The 8,265-nt window shown below is 37.7% G+C and overlaps 1 protein-coding gene and 1 long non-coding RNA gene across 2 annotated transcripts in view; one reads left to right on the forward strand and one right to left on the reverse strand.

Moving 5' to 3' along the window:
- The window catches only part of LOC114025630, a 112,154-nt gene that overhangs the window by 85,429 nt on the left and 18,460 nt on the right, over positions 1–8,265 (forward strand). The window lies entirely within an intron of this gene.
- SVEP1 (sushi, von Willebrand factor type A, EGF and pentraxin domain containing 1) overlaps positions 1–8,265 on the reverse strand; it is a 318,257-nt gene that overhangs the window by 14,146 nt on the left and 295,846 nt on the right. The gene's annotated exons all lie outside the window — the stretch shown is intronic.

Raw genomic sequence — 8,265 nt, forward strand, 5'->3', positions numbered from 1 at the left:
GAAGCAGAAAACCAAGTCTCAGAGGGACCTTGGAAGGTCATTTAATTTCACCACTTTGTCTTTAAGGGAGGACTCTCAAACATATTCCACTCTAGGAAAGACAATTTCATGGTCTCCCATTCTGGCTGTCCGGTTTTGCTCAGATAAGGTGCAGGCCTCAATATCAGAAAGACATAGGTTTAAGACCTGTCTCTTCCACGGGACTCTGGACAAGTCATGTGACCTTTCAGTGCGCAAGTAACTCTTTGTGAATATAAGCTATAGGACAGGTGTTGAACATTAGCACAGCAAATTTATCATCTCGATTTCTGCATACCAATAATATCACAAGTTGAGCTCAAACAACCCTGGCCATCCTCTCCCTTCCCACCCCACTACTCCCCTTCAACAAATAAACAGCTCCTGAATCTTTCATGTCAAAGTACAGTATATCTTTCATTTGCTCTGTTTATAGCAGAGGTGTTGAATACCTAATTGCCATCACCTATATAGCAATTTAGATAGATATAATTAAAGATGTTTATGCCACCAAAGACTTTTCTTTAACTTAAACCATCATTTATCCTTTATGTTTCTATTCCTATCAGGTTTTTTTTTTCCCATGGGCGGGGGAGAGAACAGGAGAATATGGAATCAACATTTAGCATGACCACAAGTTAGCCTGTATAAGGCTTTCTCTACAATACTAACAAGTACTATTGTTTGTAAAGTAGCTTTTCCCCTTTCTTGCTTTTAGCTACAATTGATCATAAATTTTTACTCTATACTCAAATCTTTAAAGAAAAGAAATGTGACTGCAAAGTGGGAGGCAGTATGGTAGAGGGGGAGGCCCCCCTCATGATTGAGGAGTAAGGAGGATCCAAATTCTAGTCCTTGTTCTTTCATTAACTAGATTCTGCATAAATTACCTCAGCATCCATATCTTTAAAAAAAATGTTGGATGACATTATGTCTAAAGCATTTCTTGCATCTCTACTGTTGTACGTTTTTATTAGCTAGTTGTAATGATCATGAAAATACCAGCAGATCAATAAAGGTAGGAGGAGGGGAGAGGTGCATCAATCAATGAACAAACATTTATTAAGCACTTTCTATGTGCCAAGCACTGTGCTAGGTCCTGGAGGTACAAAGAAATAGTCCCTGCCCTTAAGGACCCCCCCATTCTTTTGGGGAAGACAACCTGTATCGTATAAGTATATGTTAGATACATACAAACAAATTACAAACTATTTTAGCTTGGGAAGGCACCAGCAGCTGCTGGGACCTTTGGCCGAAGGTGGAACAAGCTAAGTCTCTTGAAGGAAGCTAGGGAAACCAAGAAGCAGCATCGAAGAGGAAGAGTTTCCAGACTAAAGAAAGACACAGAGATGGAAGACATGAAAGTTAGAGTGTCGTGCTGAAGGAACAGCACTAAGTAGGTCAATGTGGCTGCATTGTGGAGTGTATGTTGTTGTTTAGTTGTTTGCCGTCGTGTCTGACTCTTGGTGATCCTTTTTGGGGCTTTCTTGGCAAAGATAATGGAGTGGTTTGCCATTTCTTTCTCCAGTTCATTTTGCAGATGAGGAAACTGAGGCAGACAGGGTTAAGTGACTTGCCCAGGCTGAATTTGAACTCAGATCTTCCTGACTTCCAGGCCTGGTGCTCTATTCACTGAGGTAGGAAGGGGTCAGGTTATAAAGAGCCTTAAATGCCAAGGGGAGGAATTTATAATTGATCCTTGAGGTAAACTGGAGCTATTGGAACTACAGTTTTTAAGCAGAGGCCAGTGTTTGATGCCTTTGCAATGCTCTTTGAATGGCCACCCCCACCTCCATTGTGCCCCACCCTTCACATCCCCTCCTTTCAGCCCTGAGCTACCTGCCTGAGCCTTCCTTCAGGAGTTCCTGGTGTTTTGAATAGAACTCTTTGCTATCTCCTCTGACCCCTCCCTCAGCTCAAAAAACATCTCTTTTTAGACCAGAAATGTCAAACACACAGCCCCTGGGCCTCTAGAGTACAAGGGAACCAGATTAAAATGTAACTGGGAATTATTTAACAAAATAAATAAAAAGACCATAGAACATAGAAAATATCAATATGTGGTTTTCAAAGTCAATAAAAGAGTACTGGGAACCTGATGTATGGTTTAGTGGCCCCTGTTTCTATCTGAGTTTCTATCCAAGTTTGCCTTGGATAGCTGTTACCTGGAAAAGGTCTTATCAGAAGGTATTAATGATAAGGTCAGAAAGGCAGATGTACTATGTGGGAAATACATTGGACGTAGCTTCAGAAAACTCACTGACAGTAGATCATGTGGACAATGGACAAATGACTTATTGTCACTAAGCTTCAGTTTACTTATTTGTAATCCTGTTAAAATACTTTGCCCAATTTATCTTACAAAGTTCTTATTCTTGTAAAAATAGGTGATCTACACCAAAATGCAATTTGTGAATTGTAAAAGATAAAGATTGGGCCTGTGATTTCATTGGCGTAAGAAAATCCCAGGTAAGGAAGCTCCTTCTACCAAAGCAGATCCACGTTTCTTTGCAAATTTTTTTTTTGTTTGACAAAGTCTTTGCAACTTGCAAGCAGTATTAGAGAGTGGCTTAGGATACAGGAAGGTCGTGACTTGCCTAGAGTCGCATAACTAGTATATGTCAAAGGTAAGACTTGCATCCAAGTCTTAATGGCTTTAAGGAAGGCCCTCTATCCACTACACTCTTTGGCCTTGCTGTGAGTTAGGAAGAAAATCATATAATTTTGAGTTGGCTGCTATTATTACTTTTAATGGCTCATTTTAAAATGAGTGCTTTACAGGGGGTAAGGTGTTTTCCTCACCTTATAGGTGAAATAGATACTGCCTTTGTTACCACTGCCAGGGGTCATTGGCATGTTAACAAAGGATAATACCACACAGTAATCCAAAGGATTGGTAGAGTTTCAAGCATCTGTGACATGGTAATGCACACACACAAAAGATAGATTTTCATCTTAAAGCAGGCTCATTGCAATTCTATGGTCCATTATTATTAGTGTCAATTTTTTCTTTTTAAATTATATCTCACAAGTCCAAACTCTCATACTTAGATGAAATACATGAACTGTGAATTCATTATGTACAAATGGATCTCATGGTAATGTCACAGTGAGATTGTCTTTTAAAACATCAATAGCAAAATCCCCTTGTAACATTAACTCAGCAATAGCTGTAATTGGCATGATATATTTGGGTGATAACTATAAGAGTGGCTAGGTTAATGATGAGCTTAGCATTTTTTCACTTCAGTGTTGAACAGGTTTATCTCTGTCTGCCCTGTCATAATCAACATTTTTGTAAATAATTTTAATGAAAACTTAGTAGAGCTTATCAGCTTTTTAAATTTATAAAGGAATGGAAAATACATTAAATGCTTTTAAAATTGATGAGGTTAGGTATTGGAGTACATATCAGAATTAAGATTAAAAATAATCTCAAAAGGCTGAAATATTAGACTGAAATCAGCAGTGTGATGCAGATAAACATATTAACTGAACAATGACATGACGGGATTTCTGGGTTAGCGGTAGTTTGTAAGAAAAAACATGTTTGTTTCTTTTTAAAGTTGTCTAAACAATGAATATGAGCCAAAATTATAATTGAGCTGTGAAAGATGTTAACACGAACTTAGGCTGCAGAAATAGAACAGTGTACAGATAATAATTTTTCTTGTGTTCTTTGTAATACAATATTACATTCACATTTAAAGGAATATCGGTAAACTACAGGTTTCTCATAAGAGAGCATCTAGGGATAATAAGGTATTTAGAAATCATGCCACATAAAATATGGTTGATGGAGTTGGGTATGTTTATGTTGGAGAAGATAAAACTAATAAAAGACCTGATATATGTTTTTTAAACATTTGAAGGGCTGTCCTTGTATTAGGGAGATTGCTAGAGGCAGAAGTGATCAAGTGCCGCTGTCCACTTTCCCCACTATTTAGTAGCAAATACTTTATAAATTGGTGGTTTTGTGGTTAGCCAGTGGCCATAATAGAGAACTGAAAGACAGTACGTATCTGGAACCAAAGCCATTGAAAGATATTAGAATTACAAATAGCTAGGCCATGAACAGCAAAGTTACCAGCATGGCTGCTGGTTTTCCATCTTTCCACACCACCACTCCTCACCCCCAAATCATGTCCTTATTTAGTGTTTAGAGTTCCTACATACTGTACCAATTGGTAGTCCTCTCCCCATGAAATAGAATAGCAAAATATCTTCCTAGTTTTCTCCTTATACTAATTTCTGAGTTTTGAGGAATGAGGAAGGAAACAAACCTTTATTAAGTACCTACTATGCACCAGGCACTGTGCTAAGCTCTTTACAAATATTATTTATTTTGATCCTCACAACAATCCTGGAAGGTAGATGGTATTATTATCCCTATTTTACTGTTAAGAAAACTGAGGCAAATAGGGTTAGGAACACAGTCAGTATCTGAGGCTGGATCTGAACTCAGGTCTTCCTGACTCCAGGCCAAGTGTTCTATTTCTGTGCCACCTAGCTGCTTCTGTAAAAGTAGGCCACGTTTAGCATTGACAACTGCAATTTTCCACACTGATGCATCTTGTATTTGCGAAGGGTAAAGAAAAGAGGTAGAAGAGGGAGAAGACATCGTTTGTTGCTCTATATGGTCAAATTCTGTCCAATGGATAGAAATTACATATTGAAAGACTTCAGTTCAACATGAGCCAGAGTTTTCCGACAATTAGAGCTTCTTGTTGCTAGTGGTATTCAGACAGAAGTTAAGTGAACCAAATGGCAGAGTTGTTATAAAGGGAATTCCTGTCCTGTTGTAGGAAGGTGGGCTGGATAAGGTGTCATCCAACTTACATAGCATTTTTTTTTTGGTTTGTTTTTGCTAGGCAATGGGGTTAAGTGACTTGCTCAGGGTCACACAGCTAGTGAGTGTCAAGTGTCTGATCTGAGACAGATCTGAACTCAGGTCCTCCTGACTCCAGGGCCGGTGCTCTATCTATTGTGCCACCCAGCTGCCCCTGCATAGCATTTTTATACTCATATAATATCAAGTACTGGAGAAATTAAAAGTGTGTGTGTATGTGTGTGTGTGTGTGTGTGTGTGTGTGTGTGTGTGTGCACACGCGCGAGTTTTATTTAAGAAGGTATGCATTACTTTGTTTTGAAGGTGGAGAGAGTGATATGGAGAGATGAAACACTCACCCATGGCTTTTTAACAAGCCTTCTTGTTAAATCGGATAACATCTATGAAGAGGCATATCTGCTGTGTGTTGTCAGCCCTATTCATTCTAAAAAAACCTATGTCAAAGAAGAAATCTGTTGTTGCTTTCATCAAGTAAATCAGAGGCTCTGAAAGGTAGAACTACATCACTCTTTCCACCCTCCCATTCCATGGTTTTCTCATCATTCCTCTTTCATCGTCATCCCTTCAATCAAAAAAATTTCCAGCCATTTCAGAAGGGAAGAGTGATTACAATATTTTAACGGCCGCTTTGAAAATTTAATCCTATTTGCCTCAACTCAACAAGCATTTATTGAGCACCTGTGATGCACCAGGCGCTCTGTGAGCTGCTGGGGAGACAGAGACAAAATGTGAAAGTCCCTGCATTGAGGAGCTTATGTTCTACCAAATTGATCTGTCTCTCACCTGAGAAAATGAAGGACAGAAAGTGGAACACAAGAAACTAATAGGGCAGAGAATAAGGTGGGATGTTGGCTGGGAATTTGTTAAGGTTCTCCGATCCTATCGATAAGTCTCATATAATTCTAGTCTTGTTAGTCCCATGGAAATGAACTTTGAAACTCTTGATGGGAGTGGGGAGAAAGAGGCAAAATCTCCTTGTTATATGTCAGTTTGAATAAATATTGTGTAAAAAAAGAGAAAATTCTATCCAATGACATGGATTGCGCCTGTGTCTCCACTCATGCGGCCTCTCCTCCTTGAAATGCATTCCTTTTCCTACTTTCTCTAATCAATTCCTTCCCATCTTTTAAGGCCCATCATAGAACTCCCCTTTTCTAGGAGCTTTCCCTGACTTTTTTGGTCTTCAAGAATTTCTGACTTTCTAAATTCCTTCTGCACTCAATTATTGTTGTTTAGTTGTTTCAGTCATGTCCAACTCTTTGTCACCTCATTTAGGTTTTCTTGGCAAAGATAATGAAGTGGTTTGATATTTCTTTTTCCAGCTCATTTTACAGATGAGGAAAGTGAGGTAAACATAGTTAAGAGACTTGCCCAGGGTCACACAGCAAATAAGGGCAGATGCAAACTCAGGTCTTCCTGACTCCAGGCATGGCACTCTATCTACCATGCTACCACAGCACTTAAAATCTGTACTAAAAATTCAACACTCACTGTCTTGTTTACTATAATTCTCTGAGTCTTCTAACTAGGCTCCTAATATGACCATATCTTTGTCTTTTATATCTTCTGTAGCACCTCACATGGAATTGTACTCATAACAGGTGTTCAAGAAATACATAAGTGGTTGAGAACACAAGGCTCTCTTTTAGTTAATCAAGGAACATAGTTTCTTGAGTTTGTGAAATGAGAGAAAGTAAGAAAGAGTGTATGTAGTTTAGTGGATAATGCACCTAGTCATATGGGACTCATTTTCAGTTCTGACACTGGCCTATTGTGTTATCTGTGAGGATAATTATATCATATTACCACTACTAATGACTTATTTATTTATCTCTCTAAGTACTTTCCCTAATACATTTCTGTGATGTTGGTCTGTACAAAACTAATTATCTCCAAACTGAGGGGCAGGGAAGTTAAGTATGTTGCTTAAGGTCACACAATTCTTAACCCCATTGCCTAAAAAAAAAAAAAAAGAAAAGTCACACAATTAATAAGTCACACAATTAGGTTCACAATCATTCTACTCAACCATATATCTGATTTAAGCAGAACCTATGCAAAAATGACCGAATCAGGAAGAAACACAAAAACTTGAGTAAGTTTCATTTTCTATAGCCTATCTAGGAGATACAGCCATAAGGGAAACTATGAAGCTCTTGTCCCATTGTTTACATGGTTTAGGGTGGTCCTCCTAATGATATGTTGGTACTAGTAAAACTGATCATATTCAGTATATCTCAACCTTACCCTTGAACAAATTTCACCATGTGAAATGTCAATTATATGGATATAGTCACTGATGAAAGGCATCAGCGATATAAAACTAACCAGAAAGGTTGCCATAGAGATAGGCCATTTGGAGTTTATGATAATCTCAATTACTATGTAATGGGATGAATAAAAAAAAAATAAGATTTGTATAAAAGTAGCCGTGCAAACAGATTGGTAGTAAACCACATAGTGCAAACATGACAATGTGAGTCTAAGCCCACTGATCCTGATCCTTCTGGTTAGGTTGGAAAGGTAGCTAGTCTTTGGTTTTGCAAGCTGATGGGTAATCATCATCCCAAGATTCCTAGTTTCAGCATGTCTATAAGTCAATACTTAGATTTAGCTTTTAAAACCCTTCACAACCTGAACCCAATCCATCTGACTCACTTTATTTTCTATTACTTCCTATACTCTGTGGTCCAGTCAAATTGGGAAGGGAATAAACATTTATATAGCACCTAGTACATGCCAGCCACTGTGCTAAATGCTGTGCAAATATTGTCACATTTGATCCACACAACCACCCTGGGTTGCTGTTCTTATTCCCATTTTATAGTTGAGGAAATTTTTACAAGCAGAAAATTGACCTTCTTGATGTTATTCCCACATAAGACTCCCTTTTCTACCTTAGCAATGACTGTCCTCCATCCTTGGAATGCACTCTCAACTTGCCTCTGCCTCTTAAATGTCTTGTATCCATCAAAATTCTACATGGGTAAGTGACACCTTGTACATGAAGCTTTTCCTGAGTCTACAAAAGCTAATGCTGCTCATTTAATTTCTCTTGTATTTATGTATATTTATATATACATGTTGTCTCCTCAACATAATTTTTTAACTTTAATTTTTAAAATAAATTTTGTTTTTCAATGGACAAAAATCATCTTTCTTTCTCACATCACCTTCATAGCCATTGGAAAGAAAAAAAAATTTTTAACAAATATTCCTAGTCAAGTAAACAAATTCTTATGTTGTTCATATCTAAAAAATGCATGTGTAAATCTGCACCCATGACCTCTTTTTCAGGAGGTAGGAAGATTAAGGGAGATGGAAAAGACATCTGCATTGTTATATATCACCTGACAATAATAATAATAATAATAATAATAATAATAATAATAATAATA

The sequence above is a fragment of the Vombatus ursinus genome, unplaced genomic scaffold (assembly GCF_900497805.2).
Source record: "Vombatus ursinus unplaced genomic scaffold, bare-nosed wombat genome assembly UNPS02014832.1, whole genome shotgun sequence".
In the NCBI taxonomy this organism is placed as follows: Eukaryota; Metazoa; Chordata; class Mammalia; order Diprotodontia; family Vombatidae; genus Vombatus; species Vombatus ursinus.